Source organism: Phalacrocorax carbo, unplaced genomic scaffold (assembly GCF_963921805.1).
Source record: "Phalacrocorax carbo unplaced genomic scaffold, bPhaCar2.1 SCAFFOLD_60, whole genome shotgun sequence".
Classification (NCBI taxonomy): Eukaryota; Metazoa; Chordata; class Aves; order Suliformes; family Phalacrocoracidae; genus Phalacrocorax; species Phalacrocorax carbo.
In genome coordinates this window covers 85149-104458 of record NW_026990329.1, presented here as the reverse complement: position 1 = coordinate 104458, position 19310 = coordinate 85149, and the positions used below count along the sequence as shown (strand labels likewise).

General features: G+C 60.5%; 2 long non-coding RNA genes across 2 annotated transcripts; both read left to right on the top strand.

The window, feature by feature from the left end:
* Positions 1-3116: 3116 nt before the first annotated feature.
* LOC135311022 (uncharacterized) lies at positions 3117-8200 on the top strand. Its single transcript, XR_010370925.1, has 3 exons — positions 3117-3184; positions 3443-3552; positions 8153-8200. It is a non-coding gene; the product is annotated as an uncharacterized LOC135311022 (long non-coding RNA).
* A 53-nt stretch (positions 8201-8253) lies between these two features.
* On the top strand, positions 8254-18821 carry LOC135311016 (uncharacterized). Its single transcript, XR_010370917.1, has 5 exons — positions 8254-8344; positions 8603-8712; positions 13625-13816; positions 14075-14184; positions 18738-18821. It is a non-coding gene; the product is annotated as an uncharacterized LOC135311016 (long non-coding RNA).
* Positions 18822-19310: the final 489 nt, after the last annotated feature.

Genomic DNA, 19310 nt, shown 5'->3' with positions numbered 1-19310 from the left:
TCCATCTTGCTGTCTCTGGCTTCCCCGTGACCCTGTTTTAGAATTGTTTCTCTCTCCTTTCTGTACGCATTGCGATTCCTTTTGCTCCCCATCTCCCTTTGTTTTGGGTGTTTTTTTTTGTTGTTGTTTCTCTGGCTCCCTGTCCCTAATTCTTAATTCTCTGCCGTCTCGTGCTCTGTACCACGTAGCCCCATGGTTTGTTTTGTGGTGTTCCCTCCCCGGCCCCTTCCCTCCGTTGTTGGCTGTCTCGGCTCCCTGTCCCCGTGGCTTCATTCTTCCCTTTCTGCCCAGTTCTTGTCGCTTGTCTTGTCTGTCTCCATCGCGCTCGGTCCAGCTTCCTGCCCCTATTCTTCTTTCCTCCCTCGCTGTCGTGCTGCCTGCCCCAGGTTCTTTGTGCGTCTCCAGCCTGCTCCTCTTCCTTCTTTGTTGGTCTGTGTCCTGCTCTTCCCCCCTCTTTCTGCTGCCTCTCTTCCCCTCTCTCTGCTGCTTGTATCTCCACCTCCGTCAGGCTCCCTGTCCTTCTCTGGCCGTCCTGTTCCCTGCCTCGTGCCTTCTCACTACACGCACACACGCCCCCCCGCCCCCGTCCAGCTGGCTGCCGCTCTTCTCTTCTCTCTTCCTACTGTCCTGTGCCCTGCTCCTCACCTTTGGTGGCCTCCCCCTCTGCCCAGCAGCCCGTCGCTCCAGGAGCCAGGCGACGGACGGTCCCTTTCCTGCCAAACGCGGACAAGCGCGTGCCGTGGTTTAGCCCCAGCTGGCAACTCTGCACCAGGGAGCTGCTTGCTCGCTCCACCCTCAGTGGGCTGGGGGAGAGAGCTGGAAGGGTAAAAGTGAGAAAAATCATGGGCTGAGATCAAGACTGTTTAATAGGTAAAGCAAAAGCTGTGCGTGGAAGCAAAGCAAGGAATGAATTCACTCCTCCTTTTCGGCGGGCAGGTGTTGAGCCACCTCTGGGAAAGCAGGGCTCTGTCATGTGTCATGGTTACTTAGGGAGAGAAATGCCGTAGCCCCCCCCCCCCCAAGGACTCCCCCTTCTTCCCCCAGCTGCGTGTGCTGAGCATGATGTCAAATGGTATGGAATATCCCTTTGGTCAGTTAGCTGGGAAAGCTTTCCCAGCTGTCCCAGCCTACTTGCTGGTGGGGCACTGAGAGAACCAGAAGAGGCCCTGACTGTGGAAGCAGTGCTCAGCAAGAACCAAAACATCTCTACATTATTAACGGGGTTTTGAGCATAAATCCAAAACGTATCCCTTCCTAGCTACTGTGGAGAAAATGAGCACTATCCCAGCCACCACCAGCTCCGTGCGGCTGCGGCAACGGCGGCCGAGGTGGCCTTGGGGCAGGGGGAGCGTTGGGGACCCTGAGCCACGAATCGCTCCTGGGACTTGTTACGTGCGCGCCTGCACCAACACCTGCCCTCTCCTTTGGCCTGAGGGCTGCGTTTGCGCTCCCTTGGCGTGGGGCAAGGGGCTGTGATGGAGCCCGGGGGAGGAGGTGGTGCACTGTGGGGGTGAGGGGAGGGGGCCCCCCGTTGCTGCTGCGCCTCAGCTGTGGGCGGGGTCTGGCTGGAGGAGCCCCAGGTGCGGGCAGTGGGGCTGGCGGTGCCGGCTCCTCCCTGGAAAAGGGGTGGTGCCCTGCTCCGGGGGGCCAGTGTGAGCCGAGGGCGGGGCGGGGCGGAGCTGTGGCCGAGCGTCAGCGGGCTGCGAGTGTAGCGAGGGAGGAGGTGAGCGGGGGCTGGGTGGGGGGCCGCTGCGTGCCGGGTCAAGCCCCGAGGAGGGCTGCGGCGGGGCAGCGGCGGGTCGGAGCGGGCGGTGGGGAGAGCGAGGCTGTGCTGAGGGCTCGGTGGGGCTTCCGGGTGCATCGGCGGGAGGGGCGGTGCCCCGCAGGGTGAGAGAGCGGGGAGGGCGGGCTCGCGGCGTGGCGGGAGCTGTGGTGGTGCGTGTGGCGGCTGGGCGGGCGGCCATGTTGTGGCGCAGAGCATGGCGGGAGCTGTAGTCCTTGCGGCGGGGGGCTGCCGGGCGGCCGTGTTGTGGCGCAGAGCGTGCCGGGAGCTGTAGTCCTTGCGGCGGGGGGCTGCCGGGCGGCCATGTTGTGGCGCAGAGCGTGCCGGGAGCTGTAGTCCTTGCGGCGGGGGGCTGCCGGGCGGCCATGTTGTGGCGCAGAGCGTGCCGGGAGCTGTAGTCCTTGCGGCGGGGGGCTGCCGGGCGGCCATGTTGTGGCGCAGAGCGTGCCGGGAGCTGTAGTCCTTGCGGCGGGGGGCTGCCGGGCGGCCGTGTTGTGGCGCAGAGCATGCCGGGAGCTGTAGTCCTTGTGACGGGGGGCTGCCGGGCGGCCGTGTTGTGGCGCAGAGCGTGCCGGGAGCTGTAGTCCTTGCGGCGGGGGGCTGCCGGGCGGCCGTGTTGTGGCGCAGAGCGTGCCGGGAGCGGTAGTCCTGGCGCAGTGGCTGCCGGCCCTGTCACGTGGCTCGCCGGGGCGCGGCGGGAGGCGCGGTGTTCCGGCGCTCGGGTGCCGGGCGGCCGTGCCGCGTACGGTAGGCGCGGTGTATTTTTGGGGTTGGATTCGTGTTGATTTCTGGGGGCTTCCAGGTGCGGCCGCTCCCCGAGAAGCGGTGAGTTCCCCGGGAGCTGACAGAAGGGAAGAGGGAAAGGAGGAGGACCTTTTCCCCCTGCCCAGGGCGCAGATGATGGCCGCCGCCTCCCCGGCTCACCGGAGCTCCCGCTCAGCCTCCCCTGGCCCCCCCTTGCCCCGTGCGCCTGCCCCCAGCCCCGGCACCTCCCCTGAAGCGTGCTGCGTAGCCCTTGGCCGCCCCCAGGCCCTGTCGTGAAGGCAGCGAGCCGGCCCTCGAGCGCACTGGATTCCCCCTCGGCGCAGGGGCCCTTAGCAGTAGCGCGGGGAAGGGGCGGTGTGTCCAGAAGCCCCTGCGCAAGGAGGGGCTTTGGCCAGGGTCGATCGACGGTAATGACGGTCGCTGTTTCTTCTTTCCCTCTCCCAGAGACCGTGCTGAGGACGTGGTTGTCTGTCCTTCCCCCGGGGATGCCGTTGACTGCAGCCGTCTCAGGCTTGCGTGGCTTCTCTCTGCCCGGCGTTGCCATCCTCGCAGCGCGGGGGCGAAAAGGGACACACAGAGCCCTTCCCGGCTGTGGACAGGAGCTGCCTCGGCTGAAGCTGGAGACGCCAACGAAAGGTAAAGCAGAAGAAACTGAAGGCGCTCTGGCTGCCAGCTGCCTTCCTGCCGCAGGCAAGAGAGAGCCTGTCCCTGCAGGTGAGGGAGGGAGGATCCCCCTTCGTAGCCCGCAGCGGGCCAGGCCACCAACGTGCACCGCAGGGTCTGTACGCGTAACCGGGAGTTGGGTACGGGCGTGTAGTGCACGAGCGAGCTAGGCTACGTGCCTAGGAAGCCTCATCTCGTAAGAGCGGTAAGACACCCATGTATCCTCTTTAGGTGGAGAACGGCCTAGAGTCTGGAGCTGCAGAAGAGGCAGGGCGGAGAGGAGGGGAAAGAAGCATCTGAACGGCTAAATTGTGCCAGCAGCGCTGAGAGCGAGAGTCGCGGTGAGTCCTGGGCCACTGGGGCCCCGTTGCCTCTCTTGTGCGTCCTGGGCCCTCCCTGTCTCTCCCCCCTGGCCCCCTCTCTTTCCTTACCTGCTGCAAAATTTTTTTTTTTTTTTTTTTTTGGCGCCCCCCCGCCCCTTCTTTCTCCATCTCGCTCTGAGTGGCTCCCTGCCTCCCCGTCTTTTCAGGCCTCCCTCTCTCTGTCCTGTAGCCTGTGGCTACTTGTTCTTTCTCCGCCTCTCTCTGCCTGGCTCTGGCTCCGTTTTTATTTTTTTATTCCTCCTGCTCTGTTCTGTAGCCTGTCGGTATTTTGTCTTTCTCTGGCCCTCTTGGTCTGACTCCGTGTGTTACCGAAAAACGCGGTAAAATCGGAAACAACTCCTCAACGCCGATTTAGTATTAAAGAGCAGGCGTTCTTTATTCACGGCGCCAGATGCACGGGGGATCGCTTCTCCTGGCGTGCGTACCTCACACACCTTTCCCGTAGAATTTGTAGATCAAAATTTTACGTATTCATACATATTCATTATCGTCCTGTCTACTGATCGGTACAAACTGGCTCGTTCCGTATGTAAATCACTGCGCAGGCTCGGTGGTGGTCCGTGAGTCGGTGGTCGCGATCTCCCCCTGCCAGAATTGCCTTTTACCTTCTTGGCTCTTAATCTTGGCAGTCTTGGCTAGTTTTCTCAGTCCGCTACACGAAACCGCGTTTTGTCATCCTTTTCTGACAGAAGCACGTTGTCTGTTGTTCTGCTGACATTAACGATCGCCTAGGGACTAAAATGCAGATCGACAGATGCGCTGATTCGTACGCTCCGTGTTCCCGTAATGGAACACCGTCTCTGGTTGGTTGATTTCATCGCTTTGGTTACACCTGTTCCTGTTGTTCAGTTTCTTCTTTTTTGGCTTTGTGTGATTCTCTCTGTGATTCTGTTTTTCTCTGCCTCGCTTTTCCCAGCTCCCCGTCCCTCACTTTGAATACCCGTTATCCTTCACCAGCTCACTCTCCCTTGGTTGCCATCCCCGTTTCTGAGTTCCTCCTGCTTTGCCACGTAGCCCGTGACTTTTTTCTTAATCTCTCTCTGTCTGCCTCAACGCTCCCGCCGCGCTTTTTAGTTCGTCTGCTCTGCTCTGTACCCTGCTACTGTTACTTGCCTGCCTGAGTTCTTCTCTGTCCAGCTCCCTTTCCCTATTCTTGAATTCCTGTTCTTCCTGCACCCGCCGCTGTTCCCTGTGATCTCTGTCTCTCTCTGTCCAGCTCCCTGTCCCTAGGTTTTAATTCCTGCCTCTGCCCGCCGTAGCCCGTCTAGATTTTTCTCTCGGCCTCTCTCTCTGTCCAGCTCCCCCTCTCTGTGTTCTAATTCCACGTTCTCTGTCACGTAGACCCGTGCTATTTGTTTGTCCTCATCTCTCTCTGTCCAGCTCCTTGCTGCTATGTTTTATTTCTTCCCTCTCTGTCTGTCTTTGTAGCCCATTGCCGTTGTGTGGTTTTTTTTTTTTTTTTTCCTACTTGTTTCTTCATGTGTCTCTGTCTGCCTCCCAGTGCCTGATCTTTAATTCCTCCTTCCCTGTAGGCCGCTGTTCCTTTTTTCCATTCTACATTGTGTTCTCTTTGGTCTCCTGTTCTTATTCATCGATTCCCTCCTCGCCGCCCTGTGGCCTGTCCCCATTTTATTGTTGCGCCTCTCTCCCTCTCTCTGGCTTCTTGCCCCTGTTTTGAAAATTCCTCCCTCTCTTCTCTCTTCCCTGTTGGCCGTGTGATCTTCAGCCTTTCTCCATCTCTTTCTGCCCAGCTCTCTGTGTCTATTCATTAATTCTTCCCTCTCTGCCCTGTAGCCTGTAGCTTTTGTCCTTTCTCCATCTTGCTGTCTCTGGCTTCCCCGTGACCCTGTTTTAGAATTGTTTCTCTCTCCTTTCTGTACGCATTGCGATTCCTTTTGCTCCCCATCTCCCTTTGTTTTGGGTGTTTTTTTTTGTTGTTGTTTCTCTGGCTCCCTGTCCCTAATTCTTAATTCTCTGCCGTCTCGTGCTCTGTACCACGTAGCCCCATGGTTTGTTTTGTGGTGTTCCCTCCCCGGCCCCTTCCCTCCGTTGTTGGCTGTCTCGGCTCCCTGTCCCCGTGGCTTCATTCTTCCCTTTCTGCCCAGTTCTTGTCGCTTGTCTTGTCTGTCTCCATCGCGCTCGGTCCAGCTTCCTGCCCCTATTCTTCTTTCCTCCCTCGCTGTCGTGCTGCCTGCCCCAGGTTCTTTGTGCGTCTCCAGCCTGCTCCTCTTCCTTCTTTGTTGGTCTGTGTCCTGCTCTTCCCCCCTCTTTCTGCTGCCTCTCTTCCCCTCTCTCTGCTGCTTGTATCTCCACCTCCGTCAGGCTCCCTGTCCTTCTCTGGCCGTCCTGTTCCCTGCCTCGTGCCTTCTCACTACACGCACACACGCCCCCCCGCCCCCGTCCAGCCGGCTGCCGCTCTTCTCTTCTCTCTTCCTACTGTCCTGTGCCCTGCTCCTCACCTTTGGCGGCCTCCCCCTCTGCCCAGCAGCCCGTCGCTCCAGGAGCCGGGCGACGGACGGTCCCTTTCCTGCCAAACGCGGACAAGCGCGTGCCGTGGTTTAGCCCCAGCTGGCAACTCTGCACCAGGGAGCTGCTTGCTCGCTCCACCCTCAGTGGGCTGGGGGAGAGAGCTGGAAGGGTAAAAGTGAGAAAAATCATGGGCTGAGATCAAGACTGTTTAATAGGTAAAGCAAAAGCTGTGCGTGGAAGCAAAGCAAGGAATTAATTCACTCCTCCTTTTCGGCGGGCAGGTGTTGAGCCACCTCTGGGAAAGCAGGGCTCTGTCATGTGTCATGGTTACTTAGGGAGAGAAATGCCGTAGCCCCCCCCCCCCCAAGGACTCCCCCTTCTTCCCCCAGCTGCGTGTGCTGAGCATGATGTCAAATGGTATGGAATATCCCTTTGGTCAGTTAGCTGGGAAAGCTTTCCCAGCTGTCCCAGCCTACTTGCTGGTGGGGCACTGAGAGAACCAGAAGAGGCCCTGACTGTGGAAGCAGTGCTCAGCAAGAACCAAAACATCTCTACATTATTAACGGGGTTTTGAGCATAAATCCAAAACGTATCCCTTCCTAGCTACTGTGGAGAAAATGAGCACTATCCCAGCCACCACCAGCTCCGTGCGGCTGCGGCAACGGCGGCCGAGGTGGCCTTGGGGCAGGGGGAGCGTTGGGGACCCTGAGCCACGAATCGCTCCTGGGACTTGTTACGTGCGCGCCTGCACCAACACCTGCCCTCTCCTTTGGCCTGAGGGCTGCGTTTGCGCTCCCTTGGCGTGGGGCAAGGGTCTGTGATGGAGCCCGGGGGAGGAGGTGGTGCACTGTGGGGGTGAGGGGAGGGGGCCCCCCGTTGCTGCTGCGCCTCAGCTGTGGGCGGGGTCTGGCTGGAGGAGCCCCAGGTGCGGGCAGTGGGGCTGGCGGTGCCGGCTCCTCCCTGGAAAAGGGGTGGTGCCCTGCTCCGGGGGGCCAGTGCGAGCCGAGGGCGGGGCGGAGCGGAGCTGTGGCCGAGCGTCAGCGGGCTGCGAGTGTAGCGAGGGAGGAGGTGAGCGGGGGCTGGGTGGGGGGCCGCTGCGTGCCGGGTCAAGCCCCGAGGAGGGCTGCGGCGGGGCAGCGGCGGGTCGGAGCGGGCGGTGGGGAGAGCGAGGCTGTGCTGAGGGCTCGGTGGGGCTTCCGGGTGCATCGGCGGGAGGGACGGTGCCCCGCAGGGTGAGAGAGCGGGGAGGGCGGGCTCGCGGCGTGGCGGGAGCTGTGGTGGTGCGTGTGGCGGCTGGGCGGGCGGCCATGTTGTGGCGCAGAGCGTGCCGGGAGCTGTAGTCCTTGCGGCGGGGGGCTGCCGGGCGGCCGTGTTGTGGCGCAGAGCGTGCCGGGAGCTGTAGTCCTTGCGGCGGGGGGCTGCCGGGCGGCCGTGTTGTGGCGCAGAGCATGCCGGGAGCTGTAGTCCTTGTGGCGGGGGGCTGCCGGGCGGCCGTGTTGTGGCGCAGAGCGTGCCGGGAGCTGTAGTCCTGGCGCAGTGGCTGCCGGCCCTGTCACGTGGCTCGCCGGGGCGCGGCGGGAGGCGCGGTGTTCCGGCGCTCGGGTGCCGGGCGGCCGTGCCGCGTACGGTAGGCGCGGTGTATTTTTGGGGTTGGATTCGTGTTGATTTCTGGGGGCTTCCAGGTGCGGCCGCTCCCCGAGAAGCGGTGAGTTCCCCGGGAGCTGACAGAAGGGAAGAGGGAAAGGAGGAGGACCTTTTCCCCCTGCCCAGGGCGCAGATGATGGCCGCCGCCTCCCCGGCTCACCGGAGCTCCCGCTCAGCCTCCCCTGGCCCCCCCTTGCCCCGTGCGCCTGCCCCCAGCCCCGGCACCTCCCCTGAAGCGTGCTGCGTAGCCCTTGGCCGCCCCCAGGCCCTGTCGTGAAGGCAGCGAGCCGGCCCTCGAGCGCACTGGATTCCCCCTCGGCGCAGGGGCCCTTAGCAGTAGCGCGGGGAAGGGGCGGTGTGTCCAGAAGCCCCTGCGCAAGGAGGGGCTTTGGCCAGGGTCGATCGACGGTAATGACGGTCGCTGTTTCTTCTTTCCCTCTCCCAGAGACCGTGCTGAGGACGTGGTTGTCTGTCCTTCCCCCGGGGATGCCGTTGACTGCAGCCGTCTCAGGCTTGCGTGGCTTCTCTCTGCCCGGCGTTGCCATCCTCGCAGCGCGGGGGCGAAAAGGGACACACAGAGCCCTTCCCGGCTGTGGACAGGAGCTGCCTCGGCTGAAGCTGGAGACGCCAACGAAAGGTAAAGCAGAAGAAACTGAAGGCGCTCTGGCTGCCAGCTGCCTTCCTGCCGCAGGCAAGAGAGAGCCTGTCCCTGCAGGTGAGGGAGGGAGGATCCCCCTTCGTAGCCCGCAGCGGGCCAGGCCACCAACGTGCACCGCAGGGTCTGTACGCGTAACCGGGAGTTGGGTACGGGCGTGTAGTGCACGAGCGAGCTAGGCTACGTGCCTAGGAAGCCTCATCTCGTAAGAGCGGTAAGACACCCATGTATCCTCTTTAGGTGGAGAACGGCCTAGAGTCTGGAGCTGCAGAAGAGGCAGGGCGGAGAGGAGGGGAAAGAAGCATCTGAACGGCTAAATTGTGCCAGCAGCGCTGAGAGCGAGAGTCGCGGTGAGTCCTGGGCCACTGGGGCCCCGTTGCCTCTCTTGTGCGTCCTGGGCCCTCCCTGTCTCTCCCCCCTGGCCCCCTCTCTTTCCTTACCTGCTGCAAAATTTTTTTTTTTTTTTTTTTTTGGCGCCCCCCCGCCCCTTCTTTCTCCATCTCGCTCTGAGTGGCTCCCCTGCCTCCCCGTCTTTTCAGGCCTCCCTCTCTCTGTCCTGTAGCCTGTGGCTACTTGTTCTTTCTCCGCCTCTCTCTGCCTGGCTCTGGCTCCGTTTTTATTTTTTTATTCCTCCTGCTCTGTTCTGTAGCCTGTCGGTATTTGTCTTTCTCTGGCCCTCTTGGTCTGACTCCGTGTGTTACCGAAAAACGCGGTAAAATCGGAAACAACTCCTCAACGCCGATTTAGTATTAAAGAGCAGGCGTTCTTTATTCACGGCGCCAGATGCACGGGGGATCGCTTCTCCTGGCGTGCGTACCTCACACACCTTTCCCGTAGAATTTGTAGATCAAAATTTTACGTATTCATACATATTCATTATCGTCCTGTCTACTGATCGGTACAAACTGGCTCGTTCCGTATGTAAATCACTGCGCAGGCTCGGTGGTGGTCCGTGAGTCGGTGGTCGCGATCTCCCCCTGCCAGAATTGCCTTTTACCTTCTTGGCTCTTAATCTTGGCAGTCTTGGCTAGTTTTCTCAGTCCGCTACACGAAACCGCGTTTTGTCATCCTTTTCTGACAGAAGCACGTTGTCTGTTGTTCTGCTGACATTAACGATCGCCTAGGGACTAAAATGCAGATCGACAGATGCGCTGATTCGTACGCTCCGTGTTCCCGTAATGGAACACCGTCTCTGGTTGGTTGATTTCATCGCTTTGGTTACACCTGTTCCTGTTGTTCAGTTTCTTCTTTTTTGGCTTTGTGTGATTCTCTCTGTGATTCTGTTTTTCTCTGCCTCGCTTTTCCCAGCTCCCCGTCCCTCACTTTGAATACCCGTTATCCTTCACCAGCTCACTCTCCCTTGGTTGCCATCCCCGTTTCTGAGTTCCTCCTGCTTTGCCACGTAGCCCGTGACTTTTTTCTTAATCTCTCTCTGTCTGCCTCAACGCTCCCGCCGCGCTTTTTAGTTCGTCTGCTCTGCTCTGTACCCTGCTACTGTTACTTGCCTGCCTGAGTTCTTCTCTGTCCAGCTCCCTTTCCCTATTCTTGAATTCCTGTTCTTCCTGCACCCGCCGCTGTTCCCTGTGATCTCCGTCTCCCTCTGTCCAGCTCCCTGTCCCTAGGTTTTAATTCCTGCCTCTGCCCGCCGTAGCCCGTCTAGATTTTTCTCTCGGCCTCTCTCTCTGTCCAGCTCCCCCTCTCTGTGTTCTAATTCCACGTTCTCTGTCACGTAGACCCGTGCTATTTGTTTGTCCTCATCTCTCTCTGTCCAGCTCCTTGCTGCTATGTTTTATTTCTTCCCTCTCTGTCTGTCTTTGTAGCCCATTGCCGTTGTGTGTTTTTTTTTTTTTTTTTTCCTACTTGTTTCTTCATGTGTCTCTGTCTGCCTCCCAGTGCCTGATCTTTAATTCCTCCTTCCCTGTAGGCCGCTGTTCCTTTTTTCCATTCTACATTGTGTTCTCTTTGGTCTCCTGTTCTTATTCATCGATTCCCTCCTCGCCGCCCTGTGGCCTGTCCCCATTTTATTGTTGCGCCTCTCTCCCTCTCTCTGGCTTCTTGCCCCTGTTTTGAAAATTCCTCCCTCTCTTCTCTCTTCCCTGTTGGCCGTGTGATCTTCAGCCTTTCTCCATCTCTTTCTGCCCAGCTCTCTGTGTCTATTCATTAATTCTTCCCTCTCTGCCCTGTAGCCTGTAGCTTTTGTCCTTTCTCCATCTTGCTGTCTCTGGCTTCCCCGTGACCCTGTTTTAGAATTGTTTCTCTCTCCTTTCTGTACGCATTGCGATTCCTTTTGCTCCCCATCTCCCTTTGTTTTGGGTGTTTTTTTTTGTTGTTGTTTCTCTGGCTCCCTGTCCCTAATTCTTAATTCTCTGCCTTCTCGTGCTCTGTACCACGTAGCCCCATGGTTTGTTTTGTGGTGTTCCCTCCCCGGCCCTTTCCCTCCGTTGTTGGCTGTCTCGGCTCCCTGTCCCCGTGGCTTCATTCTTCCCTTTCTGCCCTGTTCTTGTCGCTTGTCTTGTCTGTCTCCATCGCGCTCGGTCCAGCTTCCTGCCCCTATTCTTCTTTCCTCCCTCGCTGTCGTGCTGCCTGCCCCAGGTTCTTTGTGCGTCTCCAGCCTGCTCCTCTTCCTTCTTTGTTGGTCTGTGTCCTGCTCTTCCCCCCTCTTTCTGCTGCCTCTCTTCCCCTCTCTCTGCTGCTTGTATCTCCACCTCCGTCAGGCTCCCTGTCCTTCTCTGGCCGTCCTGTTCCCTGCCTCGTGCCTTCTCACTACACGCACACACGCCCCCCCGCCCCCGTCCAGCCGGCTGCCGCTCTTCTCTTCTCTCTTCCTACTGTCCTGTGCCCTGCTCCTCACCTTTGGCGGCCTCCCCCTCTGCCCAGCAGCCCGTCGCTCCAGGAGCCGGGCGACGGACGGTCCCTTTCCTGCCAAACGCGGACAAGCGCGTGCCGTGGTTTAGCCCCAGCTGGCAACTCTGCACCAGGGAGCTGCTTGCTCGCTCCACCCTCAGTGGGCTGGGGGAGAGAGCTGGAAGGGTAAAAGTGAGAAAAATCATGGGCTGAGATCAAGACTGTTTAATAGGTAAAGCAAAAGCTGTGCGTGGAAGCAAAGCAAGGAATGAATTCACTCCTCCTTTTCGGCGGGCAGGTGTTGAGCCACCTCTGGGAAAGCAGGGCTCTGTCATGTGTCATGGTTACTTAGGGAGAGAAATGCCGTAGCCCCCCCCCCCCCCCAAGGACTCCCCCTTCTTCCCCCAGCTGCGTGTGCTGAGCATGATGTCAAATGGTATGGAATATCCCTTTGGTCAGTTAGCTGGGAAAGCTTTCCCAGCTGTCCCAGCCTACTTGCTGGTGGGGCACTGAGAGAACCAGAAGAGGCCCTGACTGTGGAAGCAGTGCTCAGCAAGAACCAAAACATCTCTACATTATTAACGGTGTTTTGAGCATAAATCCAAAACGTATCCCTTCCTAGCTACTGTGGAGAAAATGAGCACTATCCCAGCCACCACCAGCTCCGTGCGGCTGCGGCAACGGCGGCCGAGGTGGCCTTGGGGCAGGGGGAGCGTTGGGGACCCTGAGCCACGAATCGCTCCTGGGACTTGTTACGTGCGCGCCTGCACCAACAGCTGCCCTCTCCTTTGGCCTGAGGGCTGCGTTTGCGCTCCCTTGGCGTGGGGCAAGGGGCTGTGATGGAGCCCGGGGGAGGAGGTGGTGCACTGTGGGGGTGAGGGGAGGGGGCCCCCCGTTGCTGCTGCGCCTCAGCTGTGGGCGGGGTCTGGCTGGAGGAGCCCCAGGTGCGGGCAGTGGGGCTGGCGGTGCCGGCTCCTCCCTGGAAAAGGGGTGGTGCCCTGCTCCGGGGGGCCAGTGTGAGCCGAGGGCGGAGCGGAGCGGAGCTGTGGCCGAGCGTCAGCGGGCTGCGAGTGTAGCGAGGGAGGAGGTGAGCGGGGGCTGGGTGGGGGGCCGCTGCGTGCCGGGTCAAGCCCCGAGGAGGGCTGCGGCGGGGCAGCGGCGGGTCGGAGCGGGCGGTGGGGAGAGCGAGGCTGTGCTGAGGGCTCGGTGGGGCTTCCGGGTGCATCGGCGGGAGGGACGGTGCCCCGCAGGGTGAGAGAGCGGGGAGGGCGGGCTCGCGGTGTGGCGGGAGCTGTGGTGGTGCGTCTGCCGGCTGGGCGGGCGGCCATGTTGTGGCGCAGAGCGTGCCGGGAGCTGTAGTCCTTGTGGCGCGCGGCTGCCGGGCGGCCATGTTGTGGCGCAGAGCATGCCGGGAGCTGTAGTCCTTGCGGCGGGGGGCTGCCGGGCGGCCGTGTTGTGGCGCAGAGCGTGCCGGGAGCTGTAGTCCTTGTGGTGGGGGGCTGCCGGGCGGCCGTGTTGTGGCGCAGAGCGTGCCGGGAGCTGTAGTCCTTGCGGCGGGGGGCTGCCGGGCGGCCGTGTTGTGGCGCAGAGCATGCCGGGAGCTGTAGTCCTTGCGGCGGGGGGCTGCCGTGCGGCCGTGTTGTGGCGCAGAGCATGCCGGGAGCTGTAGTCCTTGTGGCGGGGGGCTGCCGTGCGGCCGTGTTGTGGCGCAGAGCATGCCGGGAGCTGTAGTCCTTGCGGCGGGGGGCTGCCGGGCGGCCGTGTTGTGGCGCAGAGCATGCCGGGAGCTGTAGTCCTTGCGGCGGGGGGCTGCCGGGCGGCCGTGTTGTGGCGCAGAGCGTGCCGGGAGCGGTAGTCCTGGCGCAGTGGCTGCCGGCCCTGTCACGTGGCTCACCGGGGCGCGGCGGGAGGCGCGGTGTTCCGGCGCTCGGGTGCCGGGCGGCCGTGCCGCGTACGGTAGGCGCGGTGTATTTTTGGGGTTGGATTCGTGTTGATTTCTGGGGGCTTCCAGGTGCGGCCGCTCCCCGAGAAGCGGTGAGTTCCCCGGGAGCTGACAGAAGGGAAGAGGGAAAGGAGGAGGACCTTTTCCCCCTGCCCAGGGCGCAGATGATGGCCGCCGCCTCCCCGGCTCACCGGAGCTCCCGCTCAGCCTCCCCTGGCCCCCCCTTGCCCCGTGCGCCTGCCCCCAGCCCCGGCACCTCCCCTGAAGCGTGCTGCGTAGCCCTTGGCCGCCCCCAGGCCCTGTCGTGAAGGCAGCGAGCCGGCCCTCGAGCGCACTGGATTCCCCCTCGGCGCAGGGGCCCTTAGCAGTAGCGCGGGGAAGGGGCGGTGTGTCCAGAAGCCCCTGCGCAAGGAGGGGCTTTGGCCAGGGTCGATCGACGGTAATGACGGTCGCTGTTTCTTCTTTCCCTCTCCCAGAGACCGTGCTGAGGACGTGGTTGTCTGTCCTTCCCCCGGGGATGCCGTTGACTGCAGCCGTCTCAGGCTCGCGTGGCTTCTCTCTGCCCGGTGTTGCCATCCTCGCAGCGCGGGGGCGAAAAGGGACACACAGAGCCCTTCCCGGCTGTGGACAGGAGCTGCCTCGGCTGAAGCTGGAGACGCCAACGAAAGGTAAAGCAGAAGAAACTGAAGGCGCTCTGGCTGCCAGCTGCCTTCCTGCCGCAGGCAAGAGAGAGCCTGTCCCTGCAGGTGAGGGAGGGAGGATCCCCCTTCGTAGCCCGCAGCGGGCCAGGCCACCAACGTGCACCGCAGGGTCTGTACGCGTAACCGGGAGTTGGGTACGGGCGTGTAGTGCACGAGCGAGCTAGGCTACGTGCCTAGGAAGCCTCATCTCGTAAGAGCGGTAAGACACCCATGTATCCTCTTTAGGTGGAGGACGGCCTAGAGTCTGGAGCTGCAGAAGAGGCAGGGCGGAGAGGAGGGGAAAGAAGCATCTGAACGGCTAAATTGTGCCAGCAGCGCTGAGAGCGAGAGTCGCGGTGAGTCCTGGGCCACTGGGGCCCCGTTGCCTCTCTTGTGCGTCCTGGGCCCTCCCTGTCTCTCCCCCCTGGCCCCCTCTCTTTCCTTACCTGCTGCAAAATTTTTTTTTTTTTTTTTTTGGCGCCCCCCCGCCCCTTCTTTCTCCATCTCGCTCTGAGTGGCTCCCTGCCTCCCCGTCTTTTCAGGCCTCCCTCTCTCTGTCCTGTAGCCTGTGGCTACTTGTTCTTTCTCCGCCTCTCTCTGCCTGGCTCTGGCTCCGTTTTTATTTTTTTATTCCTCCTGCTCTGTTCTGTAGCCTGTCGGTATTTGTCTTTCTCTGGCCCTCTTGGTCTGACTCCGTGTGTTACCGAAAAACGCGGTAAAATCGGAAACAACTCCTCAACGCCGATTTAGTATTAAAGAGCAGGCGTTCTTTATTCACGGCGCCAGATGCACGGGGGATCGCTTCTCCTGGCGTGCGTACCTCACACACCTTTCCCGTAGAATTTGTAGATCAAAATTTTACGTATTCATACATATTCATTATCGTCCTGTCTACTGATCGGTACAAACTGGCTCGTTCCGTATGTAAATCACTGCGCAGGCTCGGTGGTGGTCCGTGAGTCGGTGGTCGCGATCTCCCCCTGCCAGAATTGCCTTTTACCTTCTTGGCTCTTAATCTTGGCAGTCTTGGCTAGTTTTCTCAGTCCGCTACACGAAACCGCGTTTTGTCATCCTTTTCTGACAGAAGCACGTTGTCTGTTGTTCTGCTGACATTAACGATCGCCTAGGGACTAAAATGCAGATCGACAGATGCGCTGATTCGTACGCTCCGTGTTCCCGTAATGGAACACCGTCTCTGGTTGGTTGATTTCATCGCTTTGGTTACACCTGTTCCTGTTGTTCAGTTTCTTCTTTTTTGGCTTTGTGTGATTCTCTCTGTGATTCTGTTTTTCTCTGCCTCGCTTTTCCCAGCTCCCCGTCCCTCACTTTGAATACCCGTTATCCTTCACCAGCTCACTCTCCCTTGGTTGCCATCCCCGTTTCTGAGTTCCTCCTGCTTTGCCACGTAGCCCGTGACTTTTTTCTTAATCTCTCTCTGTCTGCCTCAACGCTCCCGCCGCGCTTTTTAGTTCGTCTGCTCTGCTCTGTACCCTGCTACTGTTACTTGCCTGCCTGAGTTCTTCTCTGTCCAGCTCCCTTTCCCTATTCTTGAATTCCTGTTCTTCCTGCACCCGCCGCTGTTCCCTGTGATCTCTGTCTCTCTCTGTCCAGCTCCCTGTCCCTAGGTTTTAATTCCTGCCTCTGCCCGCCGTAGCCCGTCTAGATTTTTCTCTCGGCCTCTCTCTCTGTCCAGCTCCCCCTCTCTGTGTTCTAATTCCACGTTCTCTGTCACGTAGACCCGTGCTATTTGTTTGTCCTCATCTCTCTCTGTCCAGCTCCTTGCTGCTATGTTTTATTTCTTCCCTCTCTGTCTGTCTTTGTAGCCCATTGCCGTTGTGTGTTTTTTTTTTTTTTTTTTCCTACTTGTTTCTTCATGTGTCTCTGTCTGCCTCCCAGTGCCTGATCTTTAATTCCTCCTTCCCTGTAGGCCGCTGTTCCTTTTTTCCATTCTACATTGTGTTCTCTTTGGTCTCCTGTTCTTATTCATCGATTCCCTCCTCGCCGCCCTGTGGCCTGTCCCCATTTTATTGTTGCGCCTCTCTCCCTCTCTCTGGCTTCTTGCCCCTGTTTTGAAAATTCCTCCCTCTCTTCTCTCTTCCCTGTTGGCCGTGTGATCTTCAGCCTTTCTCCATCTCTTTCTGCCCAGCTCTCTGTGTCTATTCATTAATTCTTCCCTCTCTGCCCTGTAGCCTGTAGCTTTTGTCCTTTCTCCATCTTGCTGTCTCTGGCTTCCCCGTGACCCTGTTTTAGAATTGTTTCTCTCTCCTTTCTGTACGCATTGCGATTCCTTTTGCTCCCCATCTCCCTTTGTTTTGGGTGTTTTTTTTTGTTGTTGTTTCTCTGGCTCCCTGTCCCTAATTCTTAATTCTCTGCCTTCTCGTGCTCTGTACCACGTAGCCCCATGGTTTGTTTTGTGGTGTTCCCTCCCCGGCCCCTTCCCTCCGTTGTTGGCTGTCTCGGCTCCCTGTCCCCGTGGCTTCATTCTTCCCTTTCTGCCCTGTTCTTGTCGCTTGTCTTGTCTGTCTCCATCGCGCTCGGTCCAGCTTCCTGCCCCTATTCTTCTTTCCTCCCTCGCTGTCGTGCTGCCTGCCCCAGGTTCTTTGTGCGTCTCCAGCCTGCTCCTCTTCCTTCTTTGTTGGTCTGTGTCCTGCTCTTCCCCCCTCTTTCTGCTGCCTCTCTTCCCCTCTCTCTGCTGCTTGTATCTCCACCTCCGTCAGGCTCCCTGTCCTTCTCTGGCCGTCCTGTTCCCTGCCTCGTGCCTTCTCACTACACGCACACACGCCCCCCCGCCCCCGTCCAGCCGGCTGCCGCTCTTCTCTTCTCTCTTCCTACTGTCCTGTGCCCTGCTCCTCACCTTTGGTGGCCCCCCCCTCTGCCCAGCAGCCTGTCGCTCCAGGAGCCAGGCGACGGACGGTCCCTTCCCTGCCAAACGCGGACAAGCGCGTGCCGTGGTTTAGCCCCAGCTGGCAACTCTGCACCAGGGAGCTGCTTGCTCGCTCCACCCTCAGTGGGCTGGGGGAGAGAGCTGGAAGGGTAAAAGTGAGAAAAATCATGGGCTGAGATCAAGACTGTTTAATAGGTAAAGCAAAAGCTGTGCGTGGAAGCAAAGCAAGGAATGAATTCACTCCTCCTTTTCGGCGGGCAGGTGTTGAGCCACCTCTGGGAAAGCAGGGCTCTGTCATGTGTCATGGTTACTTAGGGAGAGAAATGCCGTAGCCCCCCCCCCCCCCCCCCCCCCCGCCCCAAGGACTCCCCCTTCTTCCCCCAGCTGCGTGTGCTGAGCATGATGTCAAATGGTATGGAATATCCCTTTGGTCAGTTAGCTGGGAAAGCTTTCCCAGCTGTCCCAGCCTACTTGCTGGTGGGGCACTGAGAGAACCAGAAGAGGCCCTGACTGTGGAAGCAGTGCTCAGCAAGAACCAAAACATCTCTACATTATTAACGGTGTTTTGAGCATAAATCCAAAACGTATCCCTTCCTAGCTACTGTGGAGAAAATGAGCACTATCCCAGCCACCACCAGCTCCGTGCGGCTGCGGCAACGGCGGCCGAGGTGGCCTTGGGGCAGGGGGAGCGTTGGGGACCCTGAGCCACGAATCGCTCCTGGGACTTGTTACGTGCGCGCCTGCACAAACACCTGCCCTCTCCTTTGGCCTGAGGGCTGCGTTTGCGCTCCCTTGGCGTGGGGCAAGGGGCTGTGATGGAGCCCGGGGGAGGAGGTGGTGCACTGTGGGGGTGAGGGGAGGGGGCCCCCCGTTGCTGCTGCGCCTCAGCTGTGGGCGGGGTCTGGCTGGAGGAGCCCCAGGTGCGGGCAGTGGGGCTGGCGGTGCCGGCTCCTCCCTGGAAAAGGGGTGGTGCCCTGCTCCGGGGGGCCAGTGTGAGCCGAGGGCGGAGCGGAGCGGAGCTGTGGCCGAGCGTCAGCGGGCTGCGAGTGTAGCGAGGGAGGAGGTGAGTGGGGGCTGGGTGGGGGGCTGCTGCGTGCCGGGTCAAGCCCCGAGGAGGGCTGCGGCGGGGCAGCGGCGGGTCGGAGCGGGCGGTGGGGAGAGCGAGGCTGTGCTGAGGGCTCGGTGGGGCTTCCGGGTGCATCGGCGGGAGGGACGGTGCCCCGCAGGGTGAGAGAGCGGGGAGGGCGGGCTCGCGGCGTGGCGGGAGCTGTGGTGGTGCGTGTGGCGGCTGGGCGGGCGGCCATGTTGTGGCGCAGAGCGTGCCGGGAGCTGTAGTCCTTGTGGCGCGCGGCTGCCGGGCGGCCATGTTGTGGCGCAGAGCATGCCGGGAGCTGTAGTCCTTGCGGCGGGGGGCTGCCGGGCGGCCGTGTTGTGGCGCAGAGCATGGCGGGAGCTGTAGTCCTGGCGCAGTGGCTGCCGGCCCTGTCACGTGGCTCACCGGGGCGCGGCGGGAGGCGCGGTGTTCCGGCGCTCGGGTGCCGGGCGGCCGTGCCGCGTACGGTAGGCGCGGTGTATTTTTGGGGTTGGATTCGTGTTGATTTCTGGGGGCTTCCAGGTGCGGCCGCTCCCCGAGAAGCGGTGAGTTCCCCGGGAGCTGACAGAAGGGAAGAGGGAAAGGAGGAGGACCTTTTCCCCCTGCCCAGGGCGCAGATGATGGCCGCCGCCTCCCCGGCTCACCGGAGCTCCCGCTCAGCCTCCCCTGGCCCCCCCCCCTTGCCCCGTGCGCCTGCCCCCAGCCCCGGCACCTCCCCTGAAGCGTGCTGCGTAGCCCTTGGCCGCCCCCAGGCCCTGTCGTGAAGGCAGCGAGCCGGCCCTCGAGCGCACTGGATTCCCCCTCGGCGCAGGGGCCCTTAGCAGTAGCGCGGGGAAGGGGCGGTGTGTCCAGAAGCCCCTGCGCAAGGAGGGGCTTTGGCCAGGGTCGATCGACGGTAATGACGGTCGCTGTTTCTTCTTTCCCTCTCCCAGAGACCGTGCTGAGGACGTGGTTGTCTGTCCTTCCCCCGGGGATGCCGTTGACTGCAGCCGTCTCAGGCTTGCGTGGCTTCTCTCTGCCCGGCGTTGCCATCCTCGCAGCGCGGGGGCGAAAAGGGACACACAGAGCCCTTCCCGGCTGTGGACAGGAGCTGCCTCGGCTGAAGCTGGAGACGCCAACGAAAGGTAAAGCAGAAGAAACTGAAGGCGCTCTGGCTGCCAGCTGCCTTCCTGCCGCAGGCAAGAGAGAGCCTGTCCCTGCAGGTGAGGGAGGGAGGATCCCCCTTCGTAGCCCGCAGCGGGCCAGGCCACCAACGTGCACCGCAGGGTCTGTACGCGTAACCGGGAGTTGGGTACGGGCGTGTAGTGCACGAGCGAGCTAGGCTACGTGCCTAGGAAGCCTCATCTCGTAAGAGCGGTAAGACACCCATGTATCCTCTTTAGGTGGAGAACGGCCTAGAGTCTGGAGCTGCAGAAGAGGCAGGGCGGAGAGGAGGGGAAAGAAGCATCTGAACGGCTAAATTGTGCCAGCAGCGCTGAGAGCGAGAGTCGCGGTGAGTCCTGGGC